The 18,899-nt window shown below is 43.3% G+C and overlaps 1 protein-coding gene and 1 long non-coding RNA gene across 2 annotated transcripts in view; one reads left to right on the top strand and one right to left on the bottom strand.

Moving 5' to 3' along the window:
- LOC306814084 overlaps positions 1–14,848 on the top strand; it is a 65,063-nt gene extending 50,215 nt beyond the window's left edge. The window contains exon 2 of the long non-coding RNA XR_013777086.1: positions 14,456–14,848. This is a non-coding gene — a long non-coding RNA (uncharacterized lncRNA). The remainder of the gene's footprint in view (positions 1–14,455) is intronic.
- The window catches only part of LOC306814080 (ubiquitin-conjugating enzyme E2 R2), a 128,935-nt gene that overhangs the window by 105,365 nt on the left and 4,671 nt on the right, over positions 1–18,899 (bottom strand). The gene's annotated exons all lie outside the window — the stretch shown is intronic.

The following is an 18,899-nucleotide window of genomic DNA, read 5'->3' as shown; positions in this document are numbered from 1 at the left end:
ATTCAAGGACAACAGTGTCAGTTTATTTATGGAGGCTACCTTTTATAGAGGGTTAAAAATTCATGTACCTGATCATATCATTGGTTGAGGTCTTGGTGCCGCCCAGCTCCTTTGACTAATTATATGTCTGCAGCCTAGATGGAACCTGATTGGATGAATATCCACTCAGGGGCCAGCCCATGGAACTCAGCTGGGTTTTTCAAGGCAACCACAGCACAAGCCAAGCTTGCACTGCAGAAAGTGCCTTTTTCTTTTTATTATTAAAATTTTAAAAATGCTCTCTGTCACCTATCTACAAGGGCCCATTGCAAACAGGGTGGCAGAAAACAGCATAAGTCTAATTCGAGATGAGGTTTCTCACTGGAGCTGCAGCATTCATGTCAAAGGAGCTGTTAGGCAAGAACTATTAACATCACAATTTTTCAGCTTAACATGTTACAGGCTCAATGCTTAGAAGTTATAAAGTTACAATCCAACACTAAACAAAAAACCATTTATCTAAAAACTATTTGTGATTAAAACCTTTTGTTCGCCTGATAGACCTTGAGAGGATTTGCAAGGACTTGGAGGCTGGGATATCATTTTGCTATTTTGCTTTACTTGCAAGGATGCTGTTAATTATTTTGCTTTGCTTGTCTGAAAGACCTTGAGAGTGAGCCAAGATGTCTCTAATTGTTTTGCTTTGATTGCCAAGATGCTGATAGTCATTTTCACTTTGCTTGCGTTAATCATCTACCACCTTAAGTGTTAGTAAGGGTCAGTAAAACAAGGGTGAGGAACACTACTCACCTTCATCCCTCGACCGCCAGAAGGCAGAAGAAGACCCGCTAGCAACTGAAGGAGCGTGCACAGAACTACTAGAAGGGGGGGGGGGGGGCATGAAACCCGAGGAGCATGCGTAGAACTGCTAGAGGAGGGGCATGGAACCCCGGAAACGGAACAACTTAAAAGGAACGAACAGAGAAGGGGAGGCCGCGGCAGTTTCGGAGCAGGAGCTCCTCTGTCGCCCGGCGCTGTGGATTTTGCTTTTGCCTTCTGTAACTAATAAATCTTTTTAATTTTGATTCGATCCTTTATGGCCCATTGCGTTCATTTATAACAATTTGGTGCCGTGACTCAGATCGAGAATTCGGAGTGGGTTCCCCTCCTGCGGGGGAGGCGCGATCCACTGATTCATTTCAGTGGCCCCGGGACGGGGGCCCCATCCCAACCTCGACCGACGAACCCAAATTAAGAAGGCAAAAGCAAAGGTAAGAGGGCCCGGCTGACCCCTTAAATTTTGTGCACAAAGTTCGAACGAAGACGCAGGACGCGTGAGTATAAAAGGGGATCCGTTCGGACGGGGTCGGGATCCCGGAGTACGACGAGTGGTGTGTGAGTGAGAGGGGAGCAGCCAGACTCCCCAAGCGAGTGCGGACCCTCAAGTAGTGCGGTTCCCATTGACCCGCGAGGGCGTGGGCCACGAAACAGGAGAAGCGAAAGTGATTTGTCATGTGAGTGAAGGTACTCCAGAGGAATGGAGCAGGGGAAGAGTAAACCCCCTGCAGAAGTTAAGCTCCCACCCATACCCAGAGGCAGTCCCCTGGGATTTATATTAGAAAACTGGGACTATTTCCCTGGGACGGAGAATAAGGATAAGGCCAAGATGATACATTACTGTGTAGAGGTTTGGGGTGGGAAGGAAATTTTTAAAAATGTGTTCTGGCCAATTTTTGGATCAACAGAAAATTGGGTAAAACAAAAATTAAATTTTTGGGTCAACATGAAGAAGCCCCCCAACATACAGGAGAGTGAATATGCAAGAATTTGGGTGGCCCGTCCTAAAGCTTTTATTTATAAACTAACTGAAAAACCAGAGGGTAGAAGGAAAAAGAAGAAGGCAAATAAAAGGGAGGAAAGGTTGATTGTCCCACCACCGTTTGTGCCAGTTCCGAGTGCACCACCCCAAGCAGAAGACTCGGACTCAGACTCACCTAGTTATCAGGGGCCAGTCACAAGAAGTAAAATAAGGAAAGAACAGGAAGACCAGGAAAATCTGTTCCCACTGAGAGAAATGCCCATGGGGGGACCTCAGGCTGGAATAGGATTTATATCTGTGCCCCTTAGTTCAGGGGATGTTAGGGAATTTAAGAAGGAAATGGGACATTTATTAGAGGATCCACTGGGAGTTGCTGAAAGAGTGGACCAATTTTTGGGCCCCAATATGTACACCTGGCAGGAATTAACAGTCCATTCTGAACATTTTGTTCACTGCTGAAGAGAAAAATATGATTAGGAGAGAGGGGATGCGTATCTGGGATGCCCAACACGCTCAGGGTCCTGCAGCTAATATCAAATGGCCCCTTCAAAATCCTCAGTGGGATCATCAGAATCCTGTGCATCGAGCACACATGCAGGACTTAAGGACAATCACAGTTCAGGGAATTAGGGAAGCAGTCCCGAGAGGTCAGAACATCAATAAAGCATTTAATGAGAGACAAAAGAGGGATGAAACTCCTACAGAGTGGTTAGAAAGATTAAGAAAGAATTTCCAGCTTTACTCAGGGATGGATCCAGACGGCCAAATGGGACAGGCAGTGTTAAAGGTACATTTTGTGTCTAAATCTTGGGAGGATATAAGAAAGAAGATACAAAAATTAGAAGATTGGCAGGATAGAGGCTTAGATGAGTTATTAAGAGAGGCCCAAAAAGTGTATGTTCGGAGGGAAGAGGAGAGCCACAAACGACAGGTTAAAATCATGGTTGCTGCAGTACGAGAAAGTAGGGAACAAGATCGGAGGGAGACACAGAAGCGGCCAGTAAGGGAGCCTAGGGAGAGACGTGACACCAAGGTGTGTTTTTATTGTGGAAAAAAGGGACATTTCAAGAAAGAGTGCAGGGTCAGGATTCGGGATGAGAAGGAGTTTGAGACAGATTAGAGGGGTCAGGGGCTCTATCTTTTGGGGACCCAGAAACATCATAAGGAGCCCTTGATAAAACTAAAGGTGGGTCCCCATGGCCAGGAGATAATTTTTCTGGTTGACACGGGAGCTGAAAGATCGACTATTCAGTTTTTGCCAAAAGGATGTAGTTTATTTAAAGAAACTGCTACGGTGGTAGGAGCAAAAGGAGAACCTTTTGAAGTGGGGGTTATTAAAAGGGTGACAGTTGAATCAGAATCAAAAATTGGGTTGGGAGACTTTTTGTTAGTATCAGAATCTGAATATAATTTATTAGGAAGAGATATGATAATAGAACTAGGAATTAGGATAGAAGTAGCAGAGAATGAACTACAAATTAAACTCTGCTCTCTTAAGGTGGAAGATGAAGAAAAGATAAACCCCGAAGTATGGTATAACCCAGGAAACGTGGGACAGCTAAAAATAACCCCATTTTCAGTGATTATTAGAAATCCGGAGGTCCCGGTAAAAATAAAGCAATATCCCATATCCCCTGAGGGTCGACGGGGATTGAAACCTGAGGTAGATAGATTATTAAGCAAAGGGCTGCTAGAACCATGTATGTCACCCTTTAACACACCGATACTCCCTGTGCGCAAATCAGATGGCACTTATCGGTTAGTTCATGATTTAAGAAAAATCAATAAACGCACAGTGTCTCTATTCCCCGTGGTGCCAAATCCATATACACTCTTGAGTAAATTAGGGCCTAGTAATTTATGGTATAGTGTTATAGATTTAAAAGATGCCTTTTGGGCCTGCCCTCTCGACGAGGCGAGCCGGGATTACTTTGCATTTGAATGGGAAGATCTTGATACAGGGAGGAGGCAACAATTGAGGTGGACAGTGTTACCCCAGGGGTTCACAGAATCTCCAAATCTGTTTGGACAAGCATTGGAACAAATTTTACAGGATTACCAAACAAGATCGGGAGTCAATTTGATCCAATATGTAGATGATTTACTCTTGGCAGGGGAACATGAAGAGGATGTAAGAAAAGAAAGTATAAAGCTATTGAACTTTTTGAGGCTTAAGGGATTAAAGGTTTCTAAGACTAAACTTCAGTTTGTAGAAGAGGAGGTCAAATACTTGGGGCACTATTTAAAGGAGGGGGAGAAAAGAATAGACCCTGAAAGAATCCAAGCAATTATGTCACTACCTATTCCAAAGAATAAGAGACAAGTTCGTCAAATCTTAGGACTTACTGGGTATTGTAGACAGTGGATTGAGAATTATAGCAGTAAAGCTAGATTTCTTTACCAAAAATTAACACAGGAAGGAATAATGAAATGGAAACAGGAGGACACGGAGAAACTTCAGGAATTAAAAGAAAGTCTGGTCCATGCCCCGGTCTTAAGCCTCCCAGATTTAAGAAGACCTTTTTTCTTGTTTGTGAACATAGAAGAGGGTGTTGCATTTGGGGTACTTACCCAGGATTGGGCAGGGAAAAAGAAGCCCATTGCTTACTTGTCAAAAATTTTAGATCCTGTGAGTAGGGGCTGGCCAATCTGTTTACAAATAGTGGGTGGATGTGCCTTACTGGTGGAAGAAGCTAGAAAAATTACTTTTAATGGGAATCTTAAAGTAATGTCCCCTCATAATATATGGGGTGTATTACAGCAAAAAGCAGAAAAATGGATATCAGATGCTAGGCTTTTAAAGTATGAAGGGATTCTGATAGAGGCACCCAATTTGACGTTAGAAATTACTACACTACAGAACCCGGCCGCATTTTTATATGGGAAGCCAGAGCATGAATCTTTAACCCATGACTGTATAGCTACAATAGAAGAACAGACTAAGATTAGACCGGATTTGGAGGAAGAAGAGTTGGAAAGTGGTGAAAAACTTTTTGTGGATGGATCCTCCAGGGTAATAGAAGAAAGGAGAAGATCAGGGTATGCAATAGTGCAGGGTCCAAACTTACAGGTGGTAGAATCGGGCACATTAGACAGATCATGGTCTGCCCAAGCATGTGAATTATATGCAATATTAAGAGCCTTAAAACTTCTTGAAGGGAAGGAGGGGATAATATTTACTGACTCTAGATATGGATTCGGGGTAGTCCGTACATTTGGAAAGTTATGGGAAGAAAGGGGTCTTATTAACTCACAGGGGAAGGATCTGATACACCAAAAACTTATAGTTGAAATATTAAAAGCTCTGAGAGGGCATAAGAAGTTAGCAGTAGTTCATTTAAAGGGACACCAATGAGGAATAGATTTAAAAAGCAGGGGAAACAACGCTGCGGACCAGGAGGCAAAACGGGCAGCCCTGAAAGAGATGGTCCTAAAAGAAAAAGGGGGGCAAAAAGACGAGGATGGAGTCAATAACGATGAAGAGACTGATACAATTTTTACGAATGAGGAAAAAGGAAAACTTAGGAGAATGGGGGTTAAAGAGGAATCAGGGAAGTGGATATTATCAGATGGCCGGGAAGTATTACCAAAGGCAGTAGCTGAAAGGATACTATATAAATTACATCAGAAAACTCATTGGGGAGCCCAGGGGCTGGTAGATCACTTTGCTGCCAAATATATGAGCATCGGGCTCCACAATATAGCTAAACATATTACAAAGGGATGTCGTACCTGCTTGCAGGTAAATCGAAGCAACCTCAGAAAATTACCCCATGGGGGAAGGCCTTTAGCAAAACGACCCTTTGCAAATATTCAAGTGGATTTTACCGAATTGCCAAAGGTGGGGAGGATTAAATATCTTTTGGTAATAGTAGACCATCTTACCCATTATGTGGAAGCCTTCCCGACATCCAGAGAAACCACACAGACAGTAGTAAAAGCTTTACTGGAAGAAATAGTTCCCAGATATGGTGTACCAGAAACAATTGATTCCGATAAGGGGCCACACTTTACCTCAAAGGTAACTCAAGAGTTGGCAGTAGCATTGGGAATAAGATGGGAACAGCATACTCCTTGGCACCCTCAAAGTTCAGGCCGAGTAGAAAGGATGAATGGAGAAATAAAGAAACAACTTACTAAATTGGTATTAGAAACAAAGTTATCATGGGTTAGGTGCATTCCCCTGGCCTTGTTAAACCTTCGGACTCAACCCCGAGCGGATTTAGGAATTTCCCCATTCAAAATGTTATATGGCATGCCCTATAGTCTGGAAAAGACACAGACAAATCCAAATGTTAATGAACAGTATGTTAACAAGTACTTAGTAATCTTAATGAAATTCAGGAAACAGTTGTGGGAAAAAGGAATGTTGGCACAGAGACCACCTTTAGATCTTGTATTACACCAGGTTCAGCCTGGAGACTGGGTACTGATCTGAAGTTGGAAGGAAAATCCGATAACACCTAAGTGGGAAGGACCTTACCAGGTGCTGCTTACAACTGACACAGCGGTGAGCACTGCAGAGAAAGGGTGGACTCATGCAAGTCGAATCAAAGGACCAATAGATCCGTCCAAGTTTAACAACGATCCTGAGTGGGAAGTGAAAGGCACACCTGGGGACTTGAAGCTAACACTGAAAAAGAAGGTACAGCCTTGAGAGACTTTTTTTCCCCTTTTTCTCCTTTCTCTAGGATATGAGACCTGTATCACATGGATTCTGAACTTTGGGACTCACAATACTTTTCTTTCACAATAGAAAACAGAAAAACTGGAGCGCCACTAGAGGGCAGTGTGAGAATCTGTCCGAGCCTCTCATCTATTTCTGCCCAACAACCCTCGCCTGAGGCCTGCACTGCCCAGGGATGGGAGGAACGCCAAGTGACTGTTCCGCAGGTGATGCCTACCAGGACTGGTTTCTCATGACAACTAGTCACGGGGAGTTTACTCAACAAGCTCCCACAGATGAAAGAACAATGGACTGGTCCAGTATGGGCTGCCCTGCGTGTGTTCATGGCGACAAAGATGGTCTGATGTGCCTTGAAGCGTCCTGTTTCCACCTGTTCCCCTGCGTAACAAGCTCCACATACAATAGTCCATAAATCTTCCCACCTTTTGGCCTGAAGCCACTCGCTTTGGGAAAGGACTATAAAAGTGACTTTCTCAGAGGAGACCCCCTGAGATCTCCCCAGACGGCAACAGACATCTATTCACTGTCTCCACGAGGATTCGTCTGCCCGTCTTGGTAGCTATAATCCCAACCCCCCCTTTTTTCTCTCTCTCTCTCTGTCCCACTATCACATTTTGGTTGGCACTAAATAAAGTGCATTTCTGTAGAAGTAAACTGGTTTTGTCCCCTGCTGTGTCTTTTGCGCTCTAAGATCCATAAAAGAACCAGTCGCGACTCGCTCTTGAATTGGGCGGACCGCGACAGGCAGGGAAAGCTTACTGGACGTTGAAGTTAAAATCAAATGTAATGCTGAAAATTGTTGGGGAAATTGTAACCCATTTGTATGTTTTGTTTGTTTAGTTTGTAAAGAGGAGTGGTGGACCCATTGCCGCAAGGGTTACATCCCTAGGGGGGTGTGTTGCAATTGTTATTTGAGTCAAAGGAAACTCACTTCTCAAGTCCTAGCCACCATAGTGGCTGCTGGTGGGCTTTCGGTGGGGTCTGAAGAGTGGTGGAAAATCTTTTCAAAGGGAGTGAACCCTCAATTTTACTGTTATCACTCTAACGAACCTACCCCATTTGTGGCCAAAATTGTAGCTGCCCTGTGTAGATGGTGGGTACCTGAACTCAGCTGTTACACTCCTCTGATTAAAGCCCGTAAGTGGAGCAAGTACATAAAACGAATCAAAAAGCATGGGACAAGCACCCCTCCTGAAGAATACTCTTGCTGCTGAGAAGATGGAACCCCCCATAGCTCGTTGCAACGGAGTTGATGGGCGAGGCAGAGGAGGAAAATATTGTGGAGAGGGTTACCCAGGTGCAAAGAGGAGAACAGAGATCAAAACCCAGGGCAGGAAAAATAGACACTGGAATAATCAAAAAAATCATTGGCAAATAAGTTGCGGACAATGGGAAAGCTGCTACCTCCAGTTAGGAATAATTTGTTTAATGGTTTTAGAAGGGGTGCATGCGAGTCACGAGCCCTTTAAATGGTCACTTATGAAATGGGAAGGTCAGAGAGAAATTCAAACACAAATTACTTCGGGAAGTCCTAGCTTTAATATAACCCTGGATGACCTGCTTGATAGGAGGGGTTCTAGCCCCTATAGTGTATTCTACATGTGTCCAGCATCTAACCCAGGAAGGTCATACTGTAATTACCCCAGAGAATTTTACTGTGGATATTGGGGCTGTGAAACTATTTCCCTGGGATGGCCGGTCCAAATCCAAGATAAATACTTAAGAGTTGAAAGAGGTCCACATGGATGCAAAAAAGCCTTGGACAGATCTGTTAGGGGGGGTGATGAAAATCGGTACTTGCAAATGGGTCTATCTTAACGTCACGCAGCCCCAGGACCCAGGATGGGTAATAGGAAAAATCTGGGGAGGTAGAATATGGAAACCTGGGAAAGACCAGGGAGGATATATTATTATAAAAAAGGAAATTGTACCCCACGATCCTCAACCTGTTGGACCAAATCCTGCAATAATAGACTCAGAAGCCACAATAATAAATCAGGGTGACTTAGCATGACCCAAGAAAATTTCATGGAGGCCAACAATAAATCACAGTTAATAGGAACCACAATCATGACACAATCAGGTAGAGGGGCCCTATGGAAAATTCTACAAGCCACCTTTAGGCTGTTGAATGACACGTACCCCAATTTGACTAAGGAGTGCTGGTTATGCTACAGTATTAATCCACCCTTTTATGAAGCTTTAGGTTCTGTAGCAAAGCCTAAAAGAGTAAACAGGACCAATCCCTCCTTGTGCCTTTGGAAAAGGGGAAAAGAAAACACCCCAGGAGTGTCAATGGCTCAGGTAAAGGGGAAGTGTATAGGCAACATACCTCGGGATAAAGACCACCTCTGCGGGGTAAAAATGGCCGTAACTGATTCCCACGAACCGGCCCAATGGTTAATCCCTGCTGCAAACACCAAGTGGGTTTGTAATACATTAGGGGTAACCCCGTGTATATCAATATCTATTTTCAATGAAACATCCGAATACTGCATTCAGGTCATGGTAATGCCTCGGATTGTATACTACCCAAAAGACTGTGTATATTCATCAAATCTCTTCAAAACATCATATAGAAAAACGAGAACCATTTACAGCCCTCACAGTTGCTGTATTACTGGGCATAGGAAGTGCTGGAGTGGGGACAGAAGTGGCTTACTTAGTGAACCAACAGCAAAGATTTAAAAATCTCAGAATGTCAGTAGATGAGGAATAGAGAAAGCAATGGACAGTCTCGTAAAATCAGTAAGATCTCTTTCAGAAGTTGTATTACAGAATAGACGGGGATTAGACCTGCTGTTTTTACGGCAAGGGGGACTGTGTGTGGCTTTGCGGGAGGAGTGTTGCACCTATGCGGACCACACTGGGATAGTAATTGACACTATGGCTGAGCTCCAGAAACAACTGGAGCAACGTAAAAAAGAAAGGGAGGCCCAACAAAGTTGGTATGAATCTTGGTTTAACTATTCTCCCTGGTTAACAACCTTGTTGTCTACTATAGCAGGACCATTAATCTTGCTAATTTTAGCACTCACCCTCGGCCCTTGCATTTTTAACAAAATCATTAGCATAGTAAAGAACAGGTTAGAAGCAGCTCACCTCATGTTAATACGAGCAAAATATGAAGCCTTAAATGGGGAAGAAACAGAAGACTATTTAGAATTAAGTAAGAAAGAATTACAAAGGTTTTGCGAACAAAAGTAATAATATAGAAAAAGGGGGGAGTTGTGATGAAAACCTTTTGTTCGCCTGATAGACCTTGAGAGGATTTGCAAGAATTTGCAAGGACCTGGAGGCTGGGATATCATTTTGCTGTTTTGCTTTACTTGCAAGGATGCTGTTAATTATTTTTCTTTGCTTGTCTGAAAGACCTTGAGAGTGAGCCAAGATGTCTCTAATTGTTTTGCTTTGATTGCCAAGATGCTGATAGTCATTTTCACTTTGCTTGCGTTAATTATCTATCGCCTTAAGTGTTAGTAAGGGTCAGTAAAACAAGGGTGAGGAAGACTACTCACCTTCATCCCTCGACCACCAGAAGGCAGAAGAAGACCCCCTAGCAACTGAAGGAGCGTGCACAGAACTACTAGAGGGGGGGGGGCACGAAACCCGAGGAGCATGCGTAGAACTGCTAGAGGAGGGGCATGGAACCCCGGAAACTGAACAACTTAAAAGGAACGAACAGAGAAGGGGGGGCCGCGGCAGTTTCGGAGCAGGAGCTCCTCTGTCGCCCGGCACTGTGGATTTTGCTTTTGCCTTCTGTAACTAATAAATCTTTTTAATTTTGATTCCATCCTTTATGGCCCATTGCGTTCATTTATAACACTATTCACTAAAAACAAAAAACCATTTAACTCAAAACCATTTCAATTAAAAAACATATTTCTTTTTCTCATTTCTTCAATTTTTTTTTGTTTTAAAAACTATAACAGGAACAAAACATGCACTTTTGAATGAAATTGATATGGTGAGACTTATAATTGCCTATATGCTTTTCCATCATCTAGTGTCTGTAATTGCTGAGGAGCTTCCCTTTCAAGTGATAACTTAAGAGAATCTTCTTTGCATAAGATTTTCCATGTTTATCTCAAAGGAAAGGGTTTCAGCTTTTGCAAGGCTAAATCAGCTAGTCAAAATGACTTGCTTTCATCTTTAGCTCAGAAACATCTGAGTTTAATCTTTTTTCCTTGTCAGTCAAAGCCACAGTCTGGCCAGGGCAAAGGCTGAAACTGAGAAGGTCTTTGATGGTGAAACTTTTCCTTCCTGGTTAAGGTTACAGCTTGGCCTGAGGTGAAAACATAAACTGGCAGATTTCCCTATCATATCTTTAATATAAACCTTAAATTATTGATTATAGAAAGAAATTATAAACAAATATATTTATCTATATATATGTAACTCTTTTGAAAATACTATTTACCCTTTTGTTATACTTAATAATTCAAAACTATTACAGGAAACGTCTATTTCTTAGGTTTTACGAGTCTGGTATATAATTAGAAATTACGTGTTTCCGTTAGCATTACAGAACAATGATAACACAAGTAATTTTGATTTCTAAAGACACTATGAAGTTATTTCCTGAGGTTGGAAGGAATTTATCCTTATACAGTTATTGTACTATCATTTGCATATTTATATAACATCACAAATGGTTGCAGTGTAAATTAACAAACCTTTTTCTTTTGTTAAGAGTGTTTAAATTAGCAACAATTTTAACTGCTTTAAAGGTGTTTTGAAATGATAATGCATCTTTAAATAATATGTTTTCTTCAGGAAAGGCATAGGGATATGACCTCTAAGCAGTAAGGCAAACTATTTTGTTAAATTTGAAGTTTCTGTTATTACTTTTTTATGTATAGTTTCACTCTTGGGTGATTTCAAATGATCTCAAATGACTTTAGCCTTGTGAATATTGCAGCTGCATATTTGGTTGGAAAAATGTAATATTTTAAAGTTCTGTTTATATTTTGGTTCGGAATAACAAAACATGCAAATTAGTATTTCAGTGACAGCAGTGGTAAGCTTGTTATACTGTTGGTGGTTGAGTGTTTTTCTATTACTGTGTCAATTGAAAGAATTTTTCCCATTATCATGCCAATGGAGCTGGCCGGGTTAAACCCAGGATCTCTGATGACTCTAGACAAAAGGTGTCAATCACCGCGGCTCCCGGAGGGGCCTCTGAGGCTTCTGGAGGGGAAGGCAAGGGAACGACAACTTGTGTTTCCGGCAAGCTCGGAGGAGGACGCCCGATCTCCAGCCCACGCAGCTGAGCACAGGAGTGCCAGACCCTCTGTGATCACCTGCCCTGCATCTACCCCATTCCAGCCTCCTGCCTCTGCAGACACAGCTGATCACCCGGACACACACGGTGAGCGAGGAGCCGCCGCTCCAGCCCGTTCCCGCCCGAGACCAGCGTGGCCGCTGCCGCCCCCTCCTGCCTCCGTTCTCGCCTGCCCTTGGCAGCTCCGGGCTGGGACTAAGCACAGAGACAGCGTGCTTGCATCTAAAGGGACTGACACCAAGTTATCTATTCTGTTCTGTTAGCAATTTTAACAATTGCTGTTGTTTTCTGCTTGTACAGTTAGATATAATAGTAAAAGAGCTGTTATTCCCACCCCCTTATCTCTGCCTCAGAGTCCTTGATTCAAACAATTATAATACTTGGGGGGGAGTGGAACCAAAGTCTCTATTCCAAAGGGAAACTTCTGCCTTTACTGGCAGACACCCGTCCTTTCAAACCAGGACACTGGCCCAGGAGCATTGTGCATTCCAGGCATAGACTTGCCCAGGAACAGTTATTACAAATACCCTAAGCGACTCCGGTGGGCTTTTAGAAAAGCTGCTGTAGAGGCAGAGGACATTAAGCAGTTGAACACCTTGCCTGGACTGTCAGAAAACCCCTCTGCAGTAGGACTCCTGAAAGTGACTGAGTAACAGGTGCCAATTGCCACCATGACAGTGCACCGCCGGCAGTACTGGACAAATTGAGATGCTGTGATCCCCTTCCACAAGATGATCCGTGAGCTGGAGAGCCAAGGGGTGGTCAGCAAGAGCCACTCACCCTTCAACAGTCCCATCTGGCCTGTGCAGAAATCTGATGGAGAATGGAGACTGACTGTGGACTATCGGGCATTGAATGAAGTGACTCCACCGCTGAGCGCTGCCGTGCCAGACATGCTGGAACTCCAGTACGAGCTGGAGTCCAAGGCAGCAAGGTGGTATGCCACCATTGACATTGCCAATGCATTCTTCTCCATTCCTTTGGCAGCAGAGTGCAGGCCTCAGTTTGCTTTCACCTGGAGGGGCGTGCAGTACACCTGGAACCGACTGCCCCAGGGGTGGAAACACAGTCCCACCATCTGCCACGGACTGATCCAGGCTGCACTGGAGAAGGGTGAGGCTCCAGAACATTTGCAGTACATCGATGACATCATTGTGTGGGGGAACACAGCAATGGAGGTATTTGAGAAAGGAGAGAAGATCATCCAGATTTTACTGGGAGCCGGTTTCGCCATTAAAAAGAGCAAAGTCAAAGGACCTGCCCGAGAGATCCAGTTCCTGGGAGTGAAGTGGCAGGATGGACGGCACCTGATCCCCACTGAGGTCATCAATAAGATCACTGCAATGTCTCCACCAACAAGCAAGAAGGAGACTCAAGCTTTCCTAGGTGCCATAGGCTTTTGGAGAATGCATATCCCTGAGTACAGCCAGATTGTGTGCCTCCTTTACCTGGTCACATTTAAGAACAACGATTTCCACTGGGGCCCCGAACAACAGCAAGCCTTTGCCTAGATCAAACAGGAGATTGCTCATGCAGTAGCCTTTGGCCCAGTCAAGACATTACCAGAGGTAAAGAATGTGCTTTACTCTGCAGCTGGGAACCATGGTCTGTCCTGGAGCTTTTGGCAGAAGTTGCCTGGTGAGACTCGAGGCCGACCCCTGGGATTCTGGAGCAGAAGTTACAAAGGGTCTGAAGCCAATTACACTCCCACAGAGAAGGAAATCTTGGCTGCCTATGAGGGAGTTCAAGCTGCCTCAGAGGTGATTGGCACAGAAGCACAACTTCTCCTGGCACCCTGACTGCCAGTGCTGGGGTGAATATTCAAAGAAAAGGTTCCCTCTACCCACCACGCCACTGACGCCACATGGAGCAAGTGGATTGCCCTCATCACGCAGCGCGCCCGTATTGGTAACCCAAATCGCCCTGGGATTTTGGAGATAATTAAGAACTGGCCAGAAGGTGAAGATTTTGGTCTCGCTGATGAAGAGGAGCAGAAGCAAGTGACCTGGGCTGAAGAAGCTCCACCGTACAACCAGCTGCCAGCAGATGAAACACGCTACGCCCTTTTCACCGACGGTTCCTGCCGCATTGTGAGGATGAACCGGAAGTGGAAAGCAACTGTGTGGAGCCCCACACGACAGGTTGCACAAGCTACCGAAGGAGAAGGTGGATCGAGTCAACTTGCTGAACTCAAAGCTGTTCAGCTGGCCTTGGACATTGCTGAGAGAGAGAAATGACCAAAGCTCTACCTTTACACTGATTCGTGGATGGTAGCCAATGCTCTGTGGGGTTGGCTGGAAAGGTGGAAAAAAGCTGACTGGCAACGTAGAGGAAAACCAATCTGGGCTGCTGATGAATGGAAAGACATTGCCACTCGGGTAGAGAAGCTACCCGTGAAAGTCCGTCATGTGGATGCCCATGTTCCCAAGAGTCAGGCTAATGAAGAACACAGGCATAATGAGCAGGTAGATCAGGCTGCACAGATAGAGGTCTCAAAGATAGACTTAGATTGGGAACACAAGGGAGAATTGTTCCTGGCTCGATGGGCCCACGATGCCTCAGGTCATCAGGACAGAGACGCCACCTATAAGTGGGCATGAGACCAAGGGGTGCATATAACCATGGACAGTATTTACAGGTTATCCATGATTTTGACACGTCTGCTGCCATCAAGCAAGCCAAGCAGGCGAAGCCCCTCTGGTAGGGTGGGCAATGGTCCAAATATAAGTATGGAGAGGCCTGGCAGATTGACTATATCACACTGCCTCAGACCCGCCAAGGCAAGCGCTACGTGCTGACCATGGTGGAAGCCACCACCGGATGGTTGCAGACCTACCCGGTGTAGCACGATACTGCTCGGAACACCATCTTGGGTCTTGAGAAACAAGTCCTTTGGAAGCATGGCACCCCTGAGTGAATCAAGTTGGACAACGGGACCCATTTCAAGATCGGCCATATCAACACCTGGGCCAGAGAACATGGCATTGAATGGATATATCATATCCCTTACCATGCACCAGCTGCCGGGAAAGTTGAGCAGTGCAACGGCCTACTCAAGACTACCCTGAAGGCACTTGGTGGGGAACCTTCAAGAATTGGGAAACAAACTTAGCAAAGGCCACCTGAATGGTCAACACCCGAGGGTCCATCAATCAAGCTGGTCCTCCCCAATCTGAACCCTTGCACACAGTGGATGGAGATAAAGTCCCTGTAGTACAAATGAAACGTATTTTAGAAAAGACTGTTTCGATTAGTCCAACCTAATGCAACAACAAACCCATCAGTGGGATTCTTTGCTCAAGGACCTGGTTACACTTGGTGGGTAATGCAGAAAAATGGGGAATTCCATTGTGTATTGCAGGGAAACCTAATCTTAAGTGAGAACTGTGTGTAAGGTTTTCATTATGCAGATGGTAATAGGAGAAGGGGTGGATAATGTCTTGGGTTGCAATATAGGATGTGGCCAGAAATGTGCATTCTATCATCAACTGTTAAAACCAGTTGGGGTAGTGACCCTTATCTCTGTGGCACATACTATCTGCTAATGGGCCATCTTTAAGACTAGGTGGGGAAATCATCCTTATCTTTTCCATAACCCATCCTCCCTCCAGGAAGATATCATCTGATGAAAAGCCATTAAGTCCCACTGTATAACTGATAAAATTACATCATCTCATTGGGAGATGCTCCAGCCAGGGGGAGGAGCTAAGCCTTTACTACCTAGATAAAAATCAAGATTTTGGACAGCAAGGTACCATCTTTCCACTGGATTCTAGAGGAAAATCAGACCTTCAGAGGCAAACTGCACCTTTCTACAGGAGCACTGCTTCAGCTGAACCACATCTGCCACTGCAGGAGGACTGTAGCCACCATTTAATTGGACTGCTACCAACACCCTGACTGACAGGGTGTCAGGTTGTATTTTGACTCTGTCAGGGTTGGGATTGTTCATTGTAATACTGCATTTCTATTTTAATATTCCTAGTAAAGAACTGCTATTCCTAATTCCCATATCTTTGCCTGAGAGCCCCTTAATTTCAAAATTATAATAAAAATTTGGAGGAAGGGGGTTTACATTCTCCATTTGAAAGAGAAGCTTCTGCCTTTATTGGCAGACACCTGTCCTTAAAACCAGGACAGAGGGGTTGTCATTGACAATAGAAATTATCAGTGATGGAGAGATGGAGACATCCGGGTTTGGATCAAAAGTCGATTTTATTGAGTATACAAGGCATTTATATAGGGTTTTACTTTTATGGCACTTATGTCTTCTGTTGTATAAATTTAAGTTTTTAACAAAAGTTGACTTTCAATGCCTTTTCTACTTAGCATTTTTAATAACTTATGGCCACAAAAAAACAAACAAGCCTCTTGAGAGGTTAGGCAGAGATCTCACTGAAGTAGCTATACCCTTAAGAACTGACAAAGCTTTCATCAAACATTTTTGTATGGGCATTTTGTTATCACATTAATGACAAATTAGAAAGGATTTAGATGAGAGCTAGATGACACTGGAAAAGATACATAAGAAGCCTTAATCTTTCAGGCTTAACACATCACTGAAAGGCATTCAGCTATGGTGGCACAAGTAGTGGTAGAGTTGTATTTTGCAAGAGAAGTAATTGGGAGCAGAGATGAAATTCAGTTTTCATCAATGCATCATAACATGCACATTGTTTTAATAAAGGTGAGTACTTTCACAGATAGTTATTCTAGCCAAGATCAGCAAACATTTACACACCAGTGTAGTTTATACCCATGAATTCAAGGATTACACAAGCAGACTATGCAAGACCAAATGCATACTCATAGAATGCATTTAAATTTAAAGCGACTCCATTGCATGGCTTTTGTTTTGACAAGGCCAAAGAGGGTGCTGCAAAAGAGAATATTATCCACAGCCTTTGCCTAGGTCTGACAGCAAAAGGTTCCTCGCTGTAGAGATTCCCGAGGATTAATTTAAAACCAAACATTTTTGCACCATGTCTATCACACAAGAATTGACCCAAGTGGCACAATTGACTAAACATTGGTCCTTACACTGTTCCAATACTCTGGGCAAGAATTTCACATCTTAACACCTCCAAATATTTTGCTACAATGAATATCAAAACATATGCTTTAAATACTTTAACTAGGATACATATCTTAACTAGGGGAAGAGTCACATAGCTATTTCAGACATGTCCCTACTGCTATCAACTTAAGTTTCTTCTCCCAAGCAAAATCCCTTTACCCAAATTTCTCAAATACTTCTATCATTTTAAGAAAACAAAAGAGCCCAATGGAAACTCATCATGTCATGTTTTAGTACTAAAACCTTAAGCAGTAAGACACAGCCTGCTTGCCAGGCAGCCTTCTCTGGGATTAACAAATACTACAGTATCTGAAAGTGTCACCCACTTAAGACAGCCCTTTTACATTCCCCTTGTTTTCCATGTGATGGCCTCAAAAAATTCCAAACATCCACAAAGTCTGAAGGTCACATTACTTCAAGTCAAGCAAGATTCCAAAATATCATACATGCATCCCAATTCAGTAGCCTTATCTTTTCTCCTATTTGTAGGCCACTTAGGGCAGATATTTACACATTTAAAATATTTCAGAAAATGTGGAGATAGGCAATCAGTTTGGCTCATCTTGGCTACTAGTGCTTCGGGGGAAGGTACACAGTGCCAAATAACTAATTAACTGATCTGGTGAGATGAGACATTATTATTCAATCATTACCACAACAGCTTAGTAATTGCAATTCTTCCAACTCAAAATTCTGGATAAAACACTAAAGTTTTAAAAAATTAAGTAGCACTCTGGAAATAGGAAGCTAATTTTGTGTACATGCATGTATATGCACACATCTGATGACACACAGCCCAAATTATAAGAGGACATGCTATATTATGAGTCACATGGCCTCTAGTCCAGCCACACTGCAGTCCATCTGTAACTGCTAAATTTCCAACTAACTCAGTTACACTTCAGTTCAAGATAATATCTCGGCTGTTTAGCCTATACTACACATTACTATGACTATCTGATAATAGCCATAAACTACACAGCCAACCTGGATGTCAAAGAACAGAATAAAGTTCTGCAAACATTTTTTTTCTGGCATTTCCTACTCTCTAGATGTATAATGAGCATCATGGATTACAACAAAAGTGTTATTAAAAAGAAAACACTCAGTGTGAATATATCACTATGTAAAATAACAGGCAGTGTAAACATGACTTCAGAAACAACAAGGTAAAAACATGTTTGAGCTTTTGAGAAGTTAGAGATGTGGTCCAACACTCAGACACTGGCAGAACATCACTGCAATAGCAGAGATCTTAAGGATTTAGCAGGCAAACAAAATATTAAAAACACCCTTCTAACACTACAGAGTCAAAAGCTTCCATTAATTTCCATAATATAAGCCAGATCTAAAGCTATGCACATGCTTTTAGTTATTATTTCTTGAACAGACTTACAAGAAACCTCAAGAGGCACAATTCTTCACATTGCTATCCAAGAAAAAGTAATGTTTTATTTTACCTTATCCAATGATCACTCTGTGCAGACTCATGGAAATAGAGCCAAACCATGCATTATGCAAACTGATAGTGCTCAATCTTTCCAAATGGAAAGCTTTCTATTTTTATCCTCATGGCAGAGGCAAGGTCTCCTCTTCCCATACAACAGGACCTAAGTGCACACAATCTTCTATTCTCAGGCAGTATTAGAAGTGGAAACAATTTTCTGTGCTTCTTAGCATATACAATATCCCTACTTGGATTAGAGGAGTCCTAGGGGAAGAGCTGGAAGCTGGCTACCATCATTATCTTGCCTGTTGCCTCCTGAAGCCAGGCAGATGTCCAAAAGAGTCTACAGTCTAGGGGGTTCTGTGGGTACCACAGATCCAACTACCCAAAAACCTACATGCAACAGCAGAGTGAGGGTCAATCAGGCATTCCTCAGGTCTGAGAGTTAGAGATCATAAAGTATGCTCATGAACCAGTATCAGACATTTCTTGCCTTCCTACCTACATACAGCTTCATATCTCTCTCACTTTGGAGATAGCCAACAATAGGTGATCCTATCCTACAGATAGGCAGGTTGCTTACTAGCATCAACAATACCTAAATTA

This window comes from Erithacus rubecula, assembly GCF_903797595.1.
Source record: "Erithacus rubecula genome assembly, contig: SUPER_W_unloc_1, whole genome shotgun sequence".
Taxonomy (NCBI): domain Eukaryota; kingdom Metazoa; phylum Chordata; class Aves; order Passeriformes; family Muscicapidae; genus Erithacus; species Erithacus rubecula.
Note: the sequence above shows the minus strand (reverse complement) of the source record. Positions and strands in the feature narration are given on the sequence as shown.